General features: G+C 43.8%; 1 pseudogene; it reads right to left on the bottom strand.

The window, feature by feature from the left end:
* Positions 1 to 20,763: 20,763 nt before the first annotated feature.
* LOC146061139 (5S ribosomal RNA) lies at positions 20,764 to 20,881 on the bottom strand (annotated as a pseudogene).
* Positions 20,882 to 21,224: the final 343 nt, after the last annotated feature.

Raw genomic sequence — 21,224 nt, 5'->3', positions numbered from 1 at the left:
TGCTTATAGATGACTTCATTATTAAAAAATATAACTTGTATGCATTCATTTTTTTGCAATTCTTTTTGCAGCCACAGGGGACTAGGGTCATTTATTTATCGAGCACTACGTTCCAAGCGCTAAACTATTTTCTTCTATTGTCTTCTCTTATACAGTATTTGTGAAGGCAGGAGAAATCATTTGATGGTCGCCCACCATCCAAAAATTTCTCCTGCTGGGGTCACATAAAGGGGATGTGTCTTCGTAATACATCGCCACACATGGCGTCAGAGGGACGGGGTTTCGCTGGGTTGGCATCACAAAGGCTCGTAAGCTGCTGGCGATACCCCATAGAAGCCTAAGGGCTTCTTACTGTGACCCATGCCGCCTCGCAAAGCCCCTCGCTGCCCCAAAATGATGCACGCTGCCCTCCCCCCTCACCTGAGTCCAGGCAGCACAGTGCTGTGCTGCCCAGGCCACTGACCTCCTCCTCCTTAGCCCCAAACTTCCACTTCCGAGAGCAGAGAGGAGGAGGCAGAGGCCCTGGCCCTGCAGCAGCAACCGGCGAGGTAAGGGAGGGGGAGCTGCAGGGAAGCCACCGGGGAGCTGCATAGATAACTATCTATGCGGTAGCTGGTGATGATCGGCAGAGAGGGGATGCGGATGATAGTGCATCCTGCCCCCAATACTGAGGCCAATTTGAAAATGAACCATTTACCACTATACTCTGTTCCCTCTTCGTTAGACAGTTTCTGACCCGTGTACAAATGTAAGTCCCTATACCCAACTCCTTCCATTATCAACCGATTATGTGGAACTGTGTCAAATGCCTTAGCAAAGCTCAAAGACGGCAACTGAAACTGGACATTTTGCCATTTGCCAGAGGTGTCAGAGGGTTTGCTCATATCTGGGAGGACTGACAGTACAGCCATCATTTCTTTGGAATTTGGGGAGAGAAAGATGGGGTGCTCCTTGGTCTCGGCTGCCTTTCTTATGCCACGGGATTAATCCCTTTGGTCCCAGAAAAATACAATGGTTAGGTTGGTAGAGGGGTATATAGACAGGGCACTAAGAAGGTGGGTTAGATGTATAGCCTAGGTCCCCGCCACCCCACTCCAAACAGCGCTCCACAAGTTTTTAAGAATGTTGTTTTCAGTTTTGTGTATTTTTGCCTGAATACATTTTTTATACATTACGAAGCCTGTGCAAAGATTCCTTTCGAGGCGTTTACACACCATTATCATTGTGAGTATGGGTACGCACCCATAAAGAAACCTCTATAAGTGTCTCTGACTGCACTCATGTGTAAGTTAGGTATGCCAACTAACAAATGAATACCAATATTTATTGCAGAAAAACAATACTTCACGTTCAATGTAAAAAAATGTATCTTTCATATTTAGAAGCTCTACCAAGTACAGCCATCATGTTTAATATCACCAGACCGTTTCCAGTAATGCATCTGTAGGGTATGGGGCAGAAAAATGGCGCATTACATAGGAGTTTTTCATTTTTACTTGGGTATTTCTCTCCTTGAAACTCTTCCAAAAATCAGAAGTCCAGTAAGCATGAGCCATATAACACAGTTATTTTAAACATTTGTTCTCTTTTCCATGAGCTTCAAAATAATGAAAAATGTAGAGAAACATGTACTATTTTATTTTAAAAATCCAATTCAACATTACCGCATTGTAGCATACAGCCAGCACAGGTTACTATTTCAACCTAATGATGAAAAAGAGAAAGTGAAAGCAATTTCCACTAAGAATAAATACATTTCAGTCAGTAAAGTGGAATTTTTTAAATCCTCACTGACCTATATAGACACTCATTAAACACCAGTTCTATTCATTAGTGTTATGGGACACATTAAACTGCCACTAGGAACAGACAATTCTTTTCCTACTGTTGACCCAGCTGTATTAATGGCAGCTTGCATACTCTGATATATGGGTGTTAATTTGGGCTGTCACTTTGTGGACCTCTGGATTAATGAGCTGGTGGCCTCACATTAGACAATCACATTTAGTGAAAATACAAATCCATATAGTTTCTAATGAAGCATTTCATGTGGATTCTCGGATGTTCCCAGAAACTAAGCCCCCCTTTCTGGACCATAACTAAGACAATGTCATATATTATTGATAAAAATATTGGCAAGTAGTTGTGATTTATAGTTACATGTGAAAGATGACCTTTTTTCAAATGTTCAACGATGCATCTGCACTTATATTTCTTTTTTTTTTACGTATTTAAAGACAGAAGCAAACTTTAGTCTAGCAGATAGGTGTGTTCAGATTGTGGGGCTGATTCAGCCCATTTCAGAGGGCTGCGAATGCGCAGGATTTTAGATTATTGAACGACCACACATGCTCATGGTGCACTGTGTGCAGGAGTGGTGTCCCCTTGCAAACGGACCATGCGAAGGCTAGCCTTCGCTGGCCATATGCAATGATTGACAGGTACTGGGCATTTGGGGGTGGAATGCCAGCTTTTTCTGGAAGTGCCCTGGAAAACGCAGGCATTACCCGGCCAATGGGAGGAGGCACTGACATCAGGTGGCCTCCTTCTCCCAACGGTCTTCACAGACGCTGAGTCAGTGAAGACTGACTCGGCGGCTGCGAGCAGGGGGAATCCATTTGATGGTGAATATTTCCAAATGAATTTCCCCCTTGTTTGCACAGCTTAGAGTGTATTTTGTGCCATAGGACGGGCTGGTGGGGCGGTGTTGAACCCCTCGCTGCGCTCCAAACACTCACAGCCCAGCGAGCAGGTCTGAATCAGGCCAATAATGTCAATAATCAATATCAACTCAAACACTGTACCTATAAAGTGCATGTGTAAACTTTACACTTGATAAGGAACACAAGTAAAAAGGGTGTGGATCCCAAACTAAAATGCATCTCGGAAAGGTGTATGTAACAACTGTATGCCCCTACTAAGATACTACACTTAAATGTGAACTTCCCTTTCAGATTTATGTTATACAGTATAAAAATTCTAATAGTTAATATGAATATAACAGTAACAAAAAACAGTGGAATTAACTTTACAAAATTAGTAACAGTAATTAATAATGAGAACACTTTTTTTGCTGCCAAATCTTAAATCTCGTTAAATTTAAGCATGGTGAATTTTCTGATCGATACTCCATTTGCTGTAAAAGTCATTTTGGTTTGTATGATCAAATTATTCTGATTCTTTTTTTTTCACAGTTTGCCAATCAAAGTGCTTGAGAACAAGACATTGTTTTCTAATGTGTCACTATCCAGTGCTCACACTGTGTTGTTGTTACTGATAAACTAGCCTGCTCACAGACACTAAAGAAGACCTTCTATAGCAGAGGAGTAGTCATTACATTGACAGTCAATATGTTAATATTTATTATATGGATGGCATAATGCAGATGATATTATGCCAACAAGTTGTAATGTTAACAGCGAAAATTAGTTATCCCTCTTAAAATATCATCATATGAAGCATCAGGACAATTTACCATGAAACTCCATAGAGACAACAGGGGGAAATTTACTAAAATGGAAGTTCTATTTCACATGCAATTAGGGAGGGCAATCCCGGGATCGGGATCGGCGGGATCCCGGGATTTAGGCCTAAAATTGTCGGTATTTGAATCCCGGGATTGAAACTTTCAATCCCGGGATTTCGGGATTACTACCCCAGTGCAAAATTTACTTTTTTTTTAAAAGCCGGGCAGCGATGAGCACTTTAGAATGCTCAGATGCTGCCCGGCTGACTGCCACGTACTGACCCGGGACTCCCGGTGGCCGATTTGTTCCGCTGTCACTGTGCGCTTTGCTGTGATGACAGGCATGTCGGTGCCCAGGCTGCGCTGTGTGACCCCTGACATCACGCCATGCTGTGCAGCCCGTCCGCTGCCATGCCTGTCAGTCTACTGCACAGCACACTGGCGCTCAGCCACATGCACGCTGTGCTGCTACCGCCTGCCCGCCCGGCCGCTGGAGATGGATGGATGGACATCACTCCTGCTGCTGCCTGTCACCACTACCTCTGTAAGAGTGGCAGGCGGGCGGGTGGGCAGGGCGGAGTTAGAGGGCATTTATATTGATATTTGGGGGCGGGTCATTTTTTATTTTAATTAGGGAGGCCAATCCCAGAATTCCCGGGATCCCGGGATTGAGCATTTTTCAATCCCGAATCCCCGGATTGAAAAAATGCACTGGGATTGGCATCCCTACATGCAATGTTGCTATGGGCAACCAATCAGATACTATCTATTATCTTCTGGAAGGTGCTAAATAAATAAGTAGATTCTGGTTGGTTGCCCATAGCAACATCTCATGTAAAATACAACTTTCATCTTAGTAAATTTCCCCCAACACGTATGAAATGTTACTTTCCTGGAAAAGCAATAAAAGTGATAGTTGTGGCTGAATTTATTAAATGGACACATGCAGGTACAGGATACCATCTCTGTGATATGTTCGATGTCCAGTGATTATAAATGTGATCACTTCACATTTCCTTTGAGAGCATGCCTCAATACTGCGCATGTGCAACGCATTTCCAAGTGGACTGAGGGGAAGATTGACCATGGGCACACAGGGAAGTCTCCCAGTGTGCCAATGTATTTATGAGGCGTGTTTTGTTTGTTGACTTGTGGCCTCTTTCCCCACATGAGAGACAGCATACCAGCACACATTACACTTCAATGTCCCCATTAATTCTGTTAATCCATCTCTGCAGTATAGTAACTGTCATCCAAACTAATTGTTTTTAATTCTGTCAATGCAACATTGTAGGCAAAATGTGTCCATTTCAAATTATTGAGTATGTAGCAGAATTTTACGGATGACTTAGGGACCTATTTAGCACACCCAGAGGTCCTTGTGTATTCTCTGATTTGCCAAGGCAGCTGAGTGTTGTTCAACCCTTCTGGCAATGCTGCTAGCAGCAGTAGGCCTAGACTTGCTACATTGCTGGGCACTTGGGAGCAAGTCTGTGCCTACTGCAGCTGAGCAAGCACACTGTATCTGAATCCTGGTCTCCAGTTTGGTAGTGGGGACACTGCAAAAATATAAAGGTACTTGTATACCTTCACGGCTCCCATCGCATGCCATCACATGCCATATGTAGTGGCATGCGATGCGATGCGATTTTACCAGGTTTTTTATGCATTTGTGATAAAAATCGCATCGCATCACATGCCATGCGATGCCATGCGATGCGATGGCATGCGATTTTGATCACAAATGCATCCAAATGCATTTAAATTAGGAGCAAACATGTGAAATGCACCCCAAATGTCATTCACACTGTACCACCCCCACTATCAACGCCAACCCAAAGCGTGGCGAGCGGACGCGGATACCTTCACAGGTATCCGTGTCCCCTCGCGGGCTTCACAGGTATCCGTGTCCCCTCGCGGGGCTCGCCATGCTTCGGGCTCGGTGGCTCGCTGCGCTCACCACACTTTCTATTCTCAACTCCACGCTGACGTGGATAGTGGGGGTATGAAAACGCGTACCGCCGCCCCTCCGCGGGCTCGCTGCGCTCGCCACGCTTCGGGTTGGCATTGATAGTGGGGGTGGTACAGTGTGAAAAATTACATTTGGGGTGCATTTTACATGATTTTAACACATGTCCATGATTTCAGTGAAAAATGACATCGCATCGCATCAGATCGCATGCGATGCAATGCAATGCGATTTTTCCCTGTACGATGCCCATCGTGGGAGCCGTGATACTACACAAGTACCAATATAAATTATAAGCATATTTACATACTGTGTAAGTCTTCTTATTGGTATAAATTGGTTGAGTAAACACTGCAGGGCACTTCAGGAGTGGAGCCAAATGTTCTCATTTGCCTGTCTGCTGTGAGAGTACAGTGTCAAAGGCACATCTAAAGTTCATGCAAAACAGTCTTTAATCAAAATAGCAGCAATAAACTGTATGTGCAATCAAGCCAAGAAACAATAAGTGGCATGATATTATTTACCAATAAAATAATTAGTATATATGTCAGGGTGGTTAAGGTACAAATGGAGGTCGACTTATTCAGCTGGGGGTTTGCACGGCCCGTACCGATGGAGCTCTCTGCCGCCTCCCCGTCACTCAACGTCGTTTTCCGCTGCCTCCCCGCACACCCCTAACCCTGCCCGTCTCCCTGAAGTGGAGACGGGCAGGGTTTCCGCTCTCCGCCGCCAAGTGACTAGGATGCACGTGCGTGTGAGAAACTCTTGCGTCACAGTCAGATGGAGCGCCTCTCCGCTGGTCATCACCCGCAGGGGCAATCTGGCGATTCCTGGCACTGCATGAGAGGTGCTCCATCTGTAGTTAGTACAAAAAAAATATGTTATCCTCCTAGCTGAATTACATATGCACTTTATGTTCTATCTATCTATCTATCTATCTATCTATCTTTCTATTTATCTATAGATAGATAGGAGTATAAATGAGTGGATACATGAAATACAAAAAACAGATAATAGTTGCTGTCACTCAGACCCCGGAAAGGGACATGGCCTGATTATACTATAATATTGAGCATCAATTGTCCCATGACATCATTGAGCATCAATTGAGCATCAAATGATGACATCATTGAGCAATAATTCTCACTTCTACAAGTCAAGAAATATGGGCAATTACTGTATGTTAAAAGTGCTCTTGTCACTGATAGATGTAAGGTAACCTTGTTTTAAAAATATGAATTCCCTCTTTTAAACTGTGTCGCAGCATAGTAATTATTGCCACTTTGCAGCTTTAAAGTATAAAGGCATTATAGTGCTGCAATACAGGCAGCGCACATAGGGGGGTATTCAATTCCTGCTGTTAGTTACGATGAAGGAAATAGCGGCAGGCACCTATTCAATGCTGTCTTGTCCAACAGCATTGAAGAGGCAGATCAACAGAACGGGCCCGACTTTGAAAGCTGTCAGGCCCATTTTGTCGCGATCACGGATAAATCTCGACAATCCATGGCTGTTTACACAGACATGCCCCCATTGAATCCCACCTGGCGATATACTGTTGAGCAAAATGGGTCATGGCTGTCAGGACAGATCAACAGTCGTAACCCGGTATTGAATACCCCCCATAGACTGACTCTCTCATTGTGGGGCTCTTCTGCTGTCTTAGCCCTATTCCTGTATGCAATGTGTCCTGGCAAAATAATGCCTCAAAGCACACAGTATATTTCTGTTAGCATTGATGACCCCCCGTCTCTGTTTTCTTTTAATGTTGGGATCTTGCCCCTTGTGCCCTACATTTAAAATCAACAGGGCACTGGGGGACAGACATTACCCAAAGCTGTGATGTCTCCAAGGGATTCACATCTGACACTGATGTCAATATGTCAAAGTTGTGAAAAATTGTGGAACCAGTGTCATGGAAAAGTCTGTACAGGTATCTGGAGGAGTATTGATCAAGCTGGCAGGCCTGAGGAGACCTACTGGCTTGAGAGAGGGTACCTCTGGGACAGGAATCAAACCTGGGTCTTGGCCAAGAGATTCTGGATTCTAACCACTAGAAATCCAGGGACTTTGATGTCGGTGACAGGATGCTATATGTAGCAGAAAAGACTGTAGCAGTAGATTGACCAGGCTGATGCTGGATTGACATTCTCCTTGTATGGCAACTGCAATCCAGGATGCTAGAGTTGCAGAGCTTGGCAAAGTATTGACAGGCTTAAACTGGGTTGTCACAGCAACAGTCAAGGATCTCAGAGCACTCAGATGAAACCAGGATTGTATGCAGACTGAACACTGGAAAGGATGGTAGCTCTGGATAACCAAATAATATAACCCATAAAGTATGAATGACCTAGAATTACCTGTGTAGTCAGATATAGGATTTTCACCTGGAACAGGATCAAGAATTTGTGCAACATTTAGGAACAAAACTGCACCTGCAGAATATATACAGCAGTTTTAGTTTCATTCAGTAAGGACTAAGGTAGACATTATATTGGCAATGATTGAGTTAGAGGCAGAGGCGTAACTAGAACTCTTTGGGCCTCATAGCAAAATTTTGCTATGGGCTTCCCCCCCCTCGTGCTTCTAAGAGACAAATACAATGCTGGGGAAAGATGTCAGATAGGGTCAGGAAAAGAGAAATAATGTGAGGAGAAAGAGGGAGAGGAGCAAGCGAGAAAAGGACAGGTATGAGCAGGAGTGAGGGAATGTCAGGGAGGGAAGGAGGGAGAAAGTCTGGTAGAGACAGTGTCAGGTAGAGCTACAGAATGGGGGGAGAGAGAGAGGTAAAAGGCAAGAAAGATACTGTAGCTGGGGAGGAGAAAGAGAATAGGGGCAGATTGATGGAGGGGGAGTAAGAGGGTTGAGAGAAAACCGGTGAAAGGGGAAAGAACAGTGGAGATAAAGAAAGAGGAGAGTGAGTGGGGCACGGGTAGAGAGAGTGAGAGAAATGAGACAAGGGGAGGATGAGTGAGTGGGGGAGACAAGGGGGGGGGGGTTTGATGGGGATAAAGAGGGGTAGGGAAAGTGAGAGAGAGAGGGTGGTGAGACAGGTGGCTTGGGAGGGAGAGAGTGCAAGACCGAGGAAAACAGAGAGGAGAGAGTGAGGGAAAATCTTCATCCACCCCCCCCCCCCACCCCCTTGCTCTTCCACAGTATAAAGTGTCTTGTTACAGGACCTCCATATCGGCGCCGGATCTCCTCAGCAGCGCATCAGTGGGTCCCCTCAGCGGCGCGGATGTTAGTCAGGCAGGCAGCCAGGCAGGCAGCCTGGATCTCGCTGTCATCCCCGCTGTCACCCCTGCAGTGCCGGCACTAGCACCTTTCTCGCACCAGGGCTGGTCACCAGATAGTGACGTTGAGCCCCGGCAGCGTCATAGAGAGAGGGGGGAGAGCAGAGGCTGCTTTAGCCAGACCAGCTCCTCCCCCTTCATTGGCGACACCAAAGATGCCGCGGTGGGGGGGGGGAGAGATAAATTTAGCACAGGGAGCCGCAGTGGGGATTAGGAGAAGATAGTGACGGGACGGCAGCACTGTGGCTGCCGAGGCACCAGATAATAAGGTCTAATGGGTGCAGGGGATGCCTGCTTAGCCCTCGGGCCCCCCAAAGGCCCGGGTCCCATAGCAGTTGCACCCCCTGCACCCTCCATAGTTGCGCCACTGGTTAGAGGCTAGACTATATACCACAGGGCCAGCCAGGATTGGCTTAGCAGCGCCTCTGTAGCATAATGTGAAAAAATACTCCACTGTGTGGTGTAATGTGAACTATGGGTCTACTATGTGGCATAACATAAATAATAGGCACTACTGTGTAGCATAATGTGAATAAGGGGCTCTACTATGTGGAATAATGGTAATAATTTACACTTATCTGTGATGTAATGGAAACAAGGTACACTACTCTGTGTGTGCCATAGAATGCCAGAAGGTGCCTTATAAAAAATGTATGTGTCCTCGGTCAATTATAGTAACACAATTGTCCAAAATAAAGTAAAATTCTGTGACATTACAGGTCAAAATGGACTTTTACCAGGGATCTTCAGTGTTTTAATCTTATGCAGCTGATCAGGGGAGCCCCCCACTGATAAACTGAAGTAGTCAGAACTACAGTAAGGTGGCCACTTTAAATCTGCATACCGGAATATTTAATCATAATGCTCAGCTGTAAATATGTTCTTTGTATAACCCAATATATGTAGCTCTAATACTTCCTGTTGGCACTCGGCTGGTGTGGAAGCTCTTATAATAGAATTTATAATGCATTTCTTCCTTAGATATGGACTATTTTTTATTACGTGTTATTAAGTTTTACAGAAAACCAATTTGCTTTAGAAAAGTAAAGACTGCCATTAAACATCTTATGATTTTAAATACATATGATGAGGGTCTCTTAAGAAGCACTAAATGATCTACTTTTTTTTTCAAAACTATAACGCTGTGACTTATTATTAGTTTGCCCCTGTCTAATAATAAATGCTGGGTCCTAGTAATCCCTATAAAATATACCTTGGGTCTCTTATTTATTATCACTCTGAGATGTTAAGTGAACCATAATAATAACTTACATTGTGACTGTTAACATAGCTAACATTAAAATGTAGAAACTGGAAAGGAAATTTAAGGATTACATATTTAAAAAAATACTATACATTTTTTCAGTTTTTTCCTAAACCAATGAAGCCGGTTTAATGAAATTTTCCAGTTAAGTCATGAAACATGTTTTGTTTTTCTTTTGAAACTATTTATTATCATTTCAGTGGGGTGGCCAAACCTGGATTTGGCCCCTAAATGTGTGGGATTTCAATCCAGGATTGGAGTATCCAATCCAGGGATTTTGGGATTAGACTGCGCATGTGCAGTCTAATTCCGGGCAGCATCTAAGCACCCGCTCAAACGCTACCCGGTTGCTCCAAACCCGGCGTGTGACCCGCGCAGCATGACAGCTTGACCTGTGCAGCCACATCCCGGGCCATTTTTTAAATCTGGGGGTCTGGGATTGAAACATGCTCACTCCTGGCCACCCGATAATGTAACAGAATTTAAAAAATGCCCCGGGATTGGCATCCCTACTTTTCAGATAAGATACAACAAATGACAGTGCAGGGATAACGACATTATTGTCAAATAATAATTAGTCTCCATGGTGCTCACAGTGGGGGGCGTGCAGGAGGCAGTTAGGGGACATTCACACGAAAACACTGGGTGCGCCCAGGAAAACGCTGGGCATCCCCATGCCAGTGCTTAAAAAATAACCATCAAATTATTTCAGGCAACCACACATGGCTGCGAAAGGATGGGGGGGGGGGGCAAAGCTGCAAACTAATTCTGCTTTGCGAGCCAACCACAATGTGGGCCAATGCCCTGAAAACATATTGAAACATTCATTATTTGTAACATAACCAGTTTAAATAGAATAGAAAGCGTTAAACCATTTTATCTATATGATGTACTCCTTGTAGAACAGAAGAAATATGAGCTTTTCTTTTGAAGCATACAACTTATTATAATAATTTAGCTAAATGAAGTTTTGCATTAGGTTGCTAGGTATTCATTTACAGCAAGTTTAGACAGAATTGGGCATGCAAATGCAATAATTAATAATACAGCAGGAAGGCAAGTTAATAATCAGTTTGCGGTTGAACTGACATGAGAGAAAATGATTATTTAGTATTATTGCTGTGAATGCTTCATTATGCTTTGCCGAAAGGTTTTTATATTTCCTCCAGAAGTTCTAAATAGCACTCTGAGAAACTGCAACACATTTACGACATTTCACATCTCCCCTCATTTAAATATGTGTTTGGATTGTGATATTATTTTTTATCGTATGTAACAAGGATTGGAATTGATAGCAAATTTCATCTTGCAAGTTGAAAAGAATCATAATCATTTCCCCAGTACTCTGTATTCAAGAACAGTTCTTTTTACTGTACACCAGACACTACCACCACTTTGCCGAAATCTATAATAAATCATAGTGTCAACATTTGCGTCCTAAGGGTGACCTTCCTTCTTAAAGATAAAGTGAGATGGATCCTTCATTTTAGCTTCATCTTGGCTGGATTGCCCTTTATAATTGACAAGTTCTCTATAAGAGAAAATCAATCCAACCATAGTATCAACATTTTGATCCCTGGAGGATGATTCTTCAAGAGATGAATTGGACTTCTCTAGGCATGGACTCTTCCATAACCCTAGTCATATATTTTATAAGAGATGGATGCAGAAAAGTAATCCGGGAGGTGCACAACAACTTGTCTTCCATATGAAGAGGTCAGAGTTGAAGTCTGTGTATTGGGAGTAATTTGTAAAAAGAAGTCTAACGGAACTGTTTGCCGATGAAAATGAAATGACGTATTAGTTATCCAATATCACCTAAATAAGCATGTTGTACTTATTGGCTGATTAGAAATGACGTCTAATAGTAAACAGCTGGATATTTTCAGGTACCTGGGTAAAAAATAATATTTTTTTTTAGGATTTAATTTATTTAAGATTTGTTTGCAGGGGATTTAGAGGCTTCTGGGCCCAAAGGCAAACCCAATGGTTGATATCACCACACAGGATAGAGTTTCATTATACTGTATCTCCATTTTGTATCTAATATTGATTGCTCCAGAAGAAGAGCAGCAGTTTTACACATGCAGCATTAACTCAGTATTCTGCTACAATAAACACTAATTCAGAATATAAAATACTCAAGGATTCGTGTCCTTCAACCATAACAAAACTTTATAAAAAGAACAATAGTTTATCATTATACTTTATACGTATGACTTGCCAGCATTGCAAGAAAATAGGAAAAGTAAATAAATAAAAAATATGGTGTGGCTATAACCAGCCCCGGGCTCATTGAGCCAATCCTGGTTGCAGAAATACAGGGGGAAACAAAGCTGGGGTCCCCCTGTATTTTTATAACCAGAACCAGGCTCTTAGCCTGGTCTTGGTTCCCAAAATACAGGGGACAAAAGGAGTAGGGGGCTCTAATATTTTTGAAACCAGCACCGGCTCAAACAGCCAGAGGTGTCATGCCACAGCTGGGGTTTGCTTGACACATGATCACCCTGGCTGGTCAGCCAGCGCTGGGTCTCTGGGGGAGTGGAGGCACCCAATAAAGGGTTCCTACCTTCCAGGGGAACCCTGACCAGTGCTGTAGCTCAGGGCTGTGCCCTCCACAGCAGTGCTGTGGGTGCTCTGCCGGTTCCCACATGAGCTTCTATGGTGGAAACTGTCAGGCTTAGTTGCTGCTTCCAACCATAGAAGCCCATGTTAAATTCATAACATGGGCTTCTACGGAGGTGCGCAGAACCTGGTATGTATGTGTGTGTGTATGTAGTACAGTGTGTATTAAACCTATACCATAGGTTCCCAAACGTGGTCCTTAAGGCACCACAACGGTCCAGGTATTAAAGGTACTTGTGTATTTTGGCGGCGCCCCTATGTCCGTCGTACGATGAACGGATCGCATTGCATTGCATGCCATGCACCCGATGGCATGCGATGCAACGCGATTTTGACCCCCTATACGATCAAAAATCGTATAAGCACCCTAAAGGGTGCTTTTGAGCACCCTAATGGGTGCTTACAATGTTAAATGCACCCCCACGCCACCCCCCCACTATAAACGTGAACCCGAAGCGTGGCGAGCGCAGCGAGCCCGCGAGGGGCGGCGGTAAGCGTCCTACGACCTTTTCATACCCCCACTATCACGTCGGCGTGGAGTTGAGAATAGAATAGTGTGGCGAGCCCGAAGCGTGGCGAGGGGACGCGGATACCTTCACAGGTAAACGCGTCCCTTCGCGGGCTTCACAGGTATCCGCGTGCGCTCGCCACGCTTCGGGCTCGGTGGCTCGCTGCGCTCGCCACACTATTCTATTCTCAACTCCACGCCGACGTGGATAGTGGGGGTATGAAAAGGTCGTAGGACGCGTACCGCCTCCCCTCGCGGGCTCGCTGCGCGCGCCACGCTTCGGGTTCACGTTTATAGTGGGGGGGTGGCGTGGGGGTGCATTTAACATTGTAAGCACCCATTTGGGTGCTTTACATTGTATAAGCACCCATTAGGGTGCTTATACAATGTTTAATCGCATCGCATCGTATGGCATCGTATGCCATGTACAATGGCATACAATTTCAAAATTGTATGCCATCATGCACTATCGTACGATATCCCGTTGCATCGCATACCATCGTATGCGTTATGGTATGCGATGCGATGGGCGCCGCCAAAATACACAAGTACCGTATTAAATATATCCATGCTTGGCCACAGGTGACTTAATTAGTAACTCAGTCAGTCTGATTTAATCATCTGTGCTGAGCCATGGATATACCTAAAACCTGGACTGTTGGGGTGCCTTGAGGACCGCGTTTGGGAACCTCTGACCTATACTGTATCACGGTGTGTGTGTTTTTTATTTATTTATTGGTTCTGTTGTGGAACTACAAGAACTAGCGGGCCCATTATTACCCCACATGCTGAGACGTGCTTCTCCAAGACTTGTGATTCTGGGACTTGTTTAACAACAGAATGCAATACTTTTAGTCTTTTACCCTTTTATGGCATCAGCCCAACAACCACAGACCAGGGGTGGTTGTCCCTGGGATGACCGACCAGGGAGATCATGCTTTAGCCTTTTTGCCTTTAGGGACCTTATGTAAAAACTATCCCCCAGCTATGGCATAACACTGCTGGCTCTTTGAGCCCAGTGCTGGTTGCACCAAAATACGGGGGACAAAAGGAGTAGTACCCCTTATTTTTCGTGAACCAGGACCTCACCCAGAGCCTGATGCTGGTTTTAGAAATACAGGGGCACCCCAGATTTTCCCCCTACCTGTATTTCTGCAACCAGGACCGGCTCAATTATTTATTTATTTTATTAACAGTTAATTACAGATTGAACATTCACATCTGTCCCCGCCCCAATGGGGCTTCATATCTATATTCCCTACCACATGCACATGCACACACCAGAGTACCCAGAGGAAACCCATGCAAGCACAGTGGGGAAATATACAAACTCTGCACAGTTAGGCCATGGTGGGAATTGAACCCATGACCTCAGTGCTGTTTGGCAGTAATGCTAACCATTATGCTAAATGCTGTCCATGCCGGCTCAATGAGCTTAGGGCTGGTTATAGCCGGGCGGGGGACCACATGCCATTTTTTTTAATTATTTATTTTTCAGCTTTTTTGCACAGAGAAGCCTGCTTGGGTCTGACTGATCCATGTAGGCTTCAGCCAAATACACCTGTAATATGAGCAGTATTTTCCAGTCATATTTTCTGCTGAATTCCCAGTCGAATTCAGCAGTACAAATGATAGCACCACCATAGAATCGTTGCAATATACGACCGTGTTCTATCAATGTTATATTAATTTGTAAACAAGTTTTCGGCTGAAGCTTGCCGTATATAAATACGGCAAATCAGTTGAATTAGCTGAAGCTAATTTAACAGCCAAATTTTACATCAAATGGGTATGAATTTGTACCCATTCGATTTTAATAAATCTTCCACATCATATCATGCCATTACTGGCTACTCATTGCTTAGTGTTTATGCAGATTTAGAATAATGTGTTATACTAATAAAAATGATACAACTATATTTGAAAAAGTTTAGAAATGTTTGCATGTTTCAAATATGAACACAAACAATGTAATACAAAATGTATTGTAAAAAAAGACAACTACATAGAAGAACATTTCAGTGATACTGTAAGTAGCAAAAAAGGTAAAAGGTTGTCTATTTACTTACATAAAAGATAGAAATGTAAAATATTACTTTTAATTCTTGTTATTAAGGAAATTCAAAAAATGTCTTAATCTATGACAAAATTCCATATATAATATATGCAGTGTAAAAATAAATAATTGTTGCAAGAATCTACAGTGAAGCCCAATGTCTAAAATCAGTTTAACTAGCTTTATATTCGGCACATCTAAAGGCAAAGCCTTTGCTTTCAGAACACATATAACAATGTTGCATTGGGTCACATGTATTGTACATAGGCTGCTTGGGTAACAATCTAGCTTAGCCTCAGAATTAAAAGCATTAATCATTTGCGCTTGAGTTGTGTTGGTCAACTTTCTTCACGACAGACTTGAAATAATTTTAATTAGATTTTCATGTCTTGAAATAATTTATTGAACACAACATCCATTAAATAAATGTCGGTATTTATTAAATGCCGCTGATCATATTTTATAACATTTATTACCACTTATCATGTTAAATTATCTTCCTTTGTAAATATATTGTGTTCTGTTGCAGAAAGCCTTTTCATTACATCTTACATGTCCTGTGGGAATGGGGCAGCAGTTGTTTTCTTTATGCATTATTGTTAAGTTGTAAAGCAGGCTAAATCATCTCTTCCTTTTTTGTTGTTGCTGTTGTTTTGTCTGATTTATGACCAAGCTATAGATAAAAGGAAACATTGAACTAAAAGATGTGTACATTACCGTCCAACCAAAAAAACTGTTTCAATCTAGAAAAAATGAATATTTGTTTTACTTAGTGCAGCTGAGTAGTATAAGGTATGCCCAAATGAAAAGGAGACCTTTGCTGCAGCAGTGGTAGCGGTGGAGGCAGTGGCAGCTTCCTCTAGCATGCTTAAAAACGGTATGCTGTTAGGGGGCGGCCATTTTATGAGGGACATTTTTCATTAGGTGGCTGAGCCCGAAGGAGCGCCGGGACGCAGGCTAGTAAATGTGCGGGTCCCTACTCCAGACCAGTCGTGGAGGGGTAAGGCAGGGCGGGGGGTGTCTTAACTGCAGGGCAGGGGGGTCTTAACTGGGGGGGTGACAACATTTTCTCAGCGGGGGGTGCATAATTTGTTGTTACGCCTCTGGGACAAAGTCAGAGGTTTGTTTTAAAGGAGAAATCATTGACAAGGCATAATTTTGCTTTGTAAATCCTGCATGGCCAACAAACTCAGAGGCTACTACATTTGGCCACTGGTGTTCATAATATACTGTATATGGTTGGGCTTTTGAAATAGTTCTCTGCCCAACTTTGTGAGTGCTTCTCTGGCATGGATTGCTATTATTGGCAGCTCTGCTACACTACTAAAATAAGAGACATTCAATATTATACTTAGCTGTAATTGCAAGTTGTATGGAATCAGGCCGTGTTTGAAGGCACTAAAGAGAATTGGGAATGTCTGTACAGTAAGAACTTGCACATAGAAAAAGGAGAAAAGAATCCTTTAGTACTTAGAGTTACTTCTGTAAATGGAAACAGCAAGTAGAATTATAGACATCTCAGGCATTCTCAGTGCTGACTGACAGCAATGTATTGCACTGCAGCTAGAATGTGATTGTGCTAAGCTAAGTGCAGGAGTTTGTCAGTGATAACAGTTCCAGCCACGAAGGTAACAAAAATATTATGGTGCTTGACAAAAGGCGCTGGTTAGAGTGTTATACAGTATTTAGTAAAGGGCAGTCAAGCGAAGAATGAGGTTAATATAATAAATACTGTAAGCTAAAATTGCTATAATCTTAGCATCACCTCAAGGCAGAGAATAATTAGCATATTCCTAGGCAACCTTTTAAAACTTTAATGTTTTGTGGAAAATCATTTCTGCACATATCGATTTTTGATCATTTGAATGTGTAATTATCAATGCTTATTTTATGGTGTTTTACACATACTGTAAGACACTAAGGGGGTATTCAATGTCTGTCGTGCTCCCGCAGCCATCTCCCGACGGGGGAGATGGCTGCGGGGCCCTATTCAATGCTGTCTTCCCCGACAGCATTGAACAGGGGTTCTCGGCAGAACGAGCCCGACATCACAAGCTGTCGGGCTCGTTCTGCCAAGAAAAGCCGGAAATAGTCGAGATCCCGTCCGGAGCTCGACTATTTCCGGCCTCAGCTCGCGGCCACACCCCTTTTCACTGCTCGCGGCCAGGACATTGAATCCCGACTGCCGAGCTCCAGTCGAGCAAAGCAAGAACGGGACAGGGGCACGGCTGTCGAGCTAGCTCGTCAGCCGTGCCCCTGACATTGAATACCCCCCTTAAACGTATATTTACTGTCAGCAAATTATAGCATTATTTTGTAGAATACATAACTATCATCACAATGTTTATTATTGATGTTTAGAATTGCTACAGAATCTACGCGCCAACTGGAATGATGCCACTTCCGGTCGGCGGGAAGGTGCTGCTACCAGAATAGCTGTTTTCTTTTGTAGAATCGGCATGCACATGCAGGGAATCATGGGGTAGGAACTTTCGTTCAAATGTTTGAATTTTTTTGCATCCTGAAAATGGGAGCTCCTACATAAAGCTTAGATTGTAAATCAGCATAACTTTTCACTTTATTACTCTGCTGCGCCAAAATGTTGGTAATGCTGTGATGACATAATATACAGTTTGGAAAAGATCCCTTGGAGTGCCACCGTTTGTTATTTCACATTGCTATTTTTAGCCAGAGGGCATCGGGGTATACAGATCACACCTGGAGGAATGCCGGACCACCACTCGTTTCATATATAGATTCTGTATACTGTATACAGGGCTTAAAGTGGTCATGCAGAGGTGGGAGAACTAGTTTCTCTATGCGATCTAATTAACCCAATCTCCTACCCCCATTAGGCAGAGACAGGGCCAGTGGTAGGGTTTTTGGCATCCCCCTGCAAACTACAATGCTTTTCTGTGAGAATTACTGTGCAGCGCTAATGTGGAGGTTAAAGTGTTCCACCTCACCCTTAGAGATGGGGGAACTCAGTTCCCCCCATTCCCCCTCACTTTAACCCCTGACTGTATGTATATATATATATATATATATATATATATATATATATATATATATATATGGGGAACTATATTTTTGGAGCTCGGCGATCGGTTTTACTTGATAAACAAAATTGAAATCAGGTTTTCAAAAAATGTCAGAAATTTATTTAAAAAAAGGGGGGGGGGCAAATACATCACGCAATAAATAACAAAAATGAGGATGACAGTGCACTCTAAGAATATATGATGCTAAAAATATGTATATGTGCTCAGCAGTAAAAAAGAGTAACTAAAATGCTGCAAACACCATAAAATTAGCACGGCTATGTAAAAGTACTACCTATACATTCATGTAATCATAAAAAACGGGAACATAAAAATAGAGGTAAAAGATATGGAAAATCGCTTAGCTTTAGAGAAGAGACAGGATCAAAAGCTGCCCGACATGTTTCGTCTAAACAGACTTCCTCAGGGGGTGTGGACAAACTGGTAGGAGCTGATATTTGTAGTATGAGACAAGCTTACATCACTTCCTGTCCCTCAATTAGAAGCTATAGCAGTGAGCGAATACATAAGAACATTTAGGAGGTAAATCATGATATGGTTAGTAAGTATACTGGTAGTCCGTAGCTTGGATATAGGGAGCCAGCTGTCCTGTTAGCGTAAGTGTGTTAATTGCAAGTCAATTGGTTTAATTGTTCTTCGTGGGTACGGAACAGCGGGGCGGGACGTCACATCCGCCCCACTTCCGCCCCACATCCGCCGTCACCCCGGAGACCAGTGCGCCTGCGTGTTATTCGTGCAGTTAGCCGCGTCTGTCATCCGGCTTGTTTCTAGCTCCTCTGAGCGGCTGATGGTGGTCACGTGATATCTCCTACTTCGCCGCAACGGAGTCATATTGTTGCTAGGCGACCTCTTATGTATACGACATTTCTTTCATGCGTGTCAATCCTTGTAAGTGCTCATGAATATGTAGTTTTAGATGGTTAACATAAGGAGAGGGAGACATAATTTAAGTGCATTACTGATCACGGCAAAAGTACTTACTGACAGGCGGGCTAGTGGTGATATTTTTAAAAAGAATAAAGGTACTTGTTTCCTAGCACGGCCACAATCGCGGCCATTGGGGGTAAATTTTAGTGGCCTGCGACGCGACCGACGCGATGCCCCCGATTTTTCCATTGAAATGCATTGAAAACAGTGAAAAATCGGGTCGGTCGCGTCGTGTGCACCTAAAAATGCTTAAATGGTCCACCCGCGATGGCCGCGATTTCCCCATAGGGAACAATGTTAAATGCCTCAATTTACCCGCGATGACCACGATTTCCCATAGGAAACAATGTGAAATAGATCAATTTAACCAAATCAGCATAGGGAACAATGGTAAATGGGACAGAAACCACCAAAAAACCCACACAGCAGTGGAATGTCCCCCCAAAAGTAGTTGACGCCACCCCGCAATCAACGTGAACCCGAAGCGTGGCGAGCGCAGCGAGGCCGCGAAGGGCGGCGGTACGCGTCCTCCGACCTTTTCATGCCCTACTATCCACTAGGGCGTGGAGTGAGAATAGAATAGTGTGACGAGCGCAGGGAGCCACAGAGCCCGAAGCGTGGCGAGCGCAGCGCGCCCCGCGAGGGGACGCGGATACCTTCACAGGTAAACGCGTCCCTTCGCGGGCTTCCCAGGTGTCCGCGTCGCCATGGACACCTGGGAAGCCCGCGAGGGGACGCGTATAACTGTGAAGGTATCCGCGTCCCCTCGCGGGGCTCGCTGCGCTCGCCATGCTTCGGGCTCGGTGGCTCGCTGCGCTCGCCACACTATTCTGTTTTCACTCCACGCCCTAGTGGATAGTAGGGCATGAAAAGGTCGGAGGACGCGTACCGCCGCCCCTCGCGGCCTCGCTGCGCTCGCCACGCTTCGGGTTCACGTTGATGGCGGGGTGGCGTCAACTACTTTTGGGGGGACATTTTTATGTTCAGGGGTGTTTTTGCCCCATTTCCCATTGTTCCCTATGATAATTTGGGGAAATTGATCCATTTAACATTGTTTCCTATGCTAAATCGTGGTCATCGCGGGTAAATTGAGCCATTTAACATTGTTCTCTATGGGAAAATCGCGGGCATCGCGTCTGGCCCATCGCACCCGATTTTTTAGCGGCCGCGATGCCCGCGATGGCCCCGATTTTACATCCGATGACCGCGATTAAGATCGTTGTGGCCGTGCTAGGAAACAAGTACCAGAATAAATAAATACATCAGATGGACCATATTTAATGAATAATGAAATGAATTAATAAATCGATTATCGTGTTTAGGAGAATACAATGTTAACATGGTAAATATTGTTAGGGAGGGGATGCCTCCTACAGCAAAGAAGATAGTAGAAGCCATGTCATAATGGCATACTCATATTTTTATTTTTATTTTTAGCATTGTATTTGCATATTAATCCAGTATGACAATCCGACTAGGAATTAAATATAGGGGAATACTTCAAAAGGCATTACGGCAATATAGGTACGGTTGTATGGACCTGGTGAGGTTTATTCTATGGTTGCCTCCATATATGTGTCCCTGTTCAACCTTAGACTACAGCACCTGGTCTTCTTTGGAGGTGCCCCTTCCAAGTACTGGCCAGGCCTAACACTGCTTAGCTTCCAAGATCGGACGTGGTTGGGCGTCCCAGTGTAGTATGGCTGTATGGAGGTGAAATGTTGAGGGCACTGGAGGGTCATGTACTATTCCTCTTCAGTCTCTCTCATTGCTGTATACTGTTTTTAGATGTTAACAACGTAATAAACCTTTTATTAGGGTAGGAGTAGTCCTCACAGCACCCATATGCATATCCAGATTTTTATTTTACAGGAAAGGTGCTATTTCGTAATTATCATTGAAACCGTCCGGGTTAAGTGTGTTCAATTCAAAGATCCAGAACATTTCTCTGTGGGAGAGCAGGTTAGAAAGATCTCCCCCTCATTCTCCCAGTGTTACATGTTCTATTCCCTTGTAGGTCAATTTCTCTGGGTCGGAGTTATGATGTTCCAAGA

Source organism: Crinia signifera, chromosome 2 (assembly GCF_055691185.1).
Source record: "Crinia signifera chromosome 2, ASM5569118v1, whole genome shotgun sequence".
Classification (NCBI taxonomy): domain Eukaryota; kingdom Metazoa; phylum Chordata; class Amphibia; order Anura; family Myobatrachidae; genus Crinia; species Crinia signifera.
The sequence above is the reverse complement of the archived record's forward strand: the minus strand, read 5'-3'. Positions and strand labels throughout refer to the sequence as shown.